Source organism: Cyprinodon variegatus, unplaced genomic scaffold, assembly GCF_000732505.1.
Source record: "Cyprinodon variegatus isolate N-32 unplaced genomic scaffold, C_variegatus-1.0 Scaffold506, whole genome shotgun sequence".
Classification (NCBI taxonomy): domain Eukaryota; kingdom Metazoa; phylum Chordata; class Actinopteri; order Cyprinodontiformes; family Cyprinodontidae; genus Cyprinodon; species Cyprinodon variegatus.
Window position 1 is genome coordinate 474,176 of NW_015150959.1, and position 258 is coordinate 474,433.

A 258-nucleotide genomic window follows, 5' to 3' on the forward strand; every position below is an offset into this window, starting at 1 on the left:
CCAGCTTCAGCATCCGCTGCTATGGCACCACTTCCGGCTGTCTTTTCAAAATAAAACCCCGCAAACGTTTACATTTCTGTTGGACTTTTATGTTTATCCACAAGCAGGGGCGGATTTGGGAAATTTGGGGCCCCATGCAAAGACAGACAGGGGGCCCTCTGAATTGACAAGACAACACATAAATATACAGATAGAGCAACTTTTACAGTTGCCTTTTGTATCTATGCTTCTTTTTCTATGTCTGCTTCTGTCTCCTTG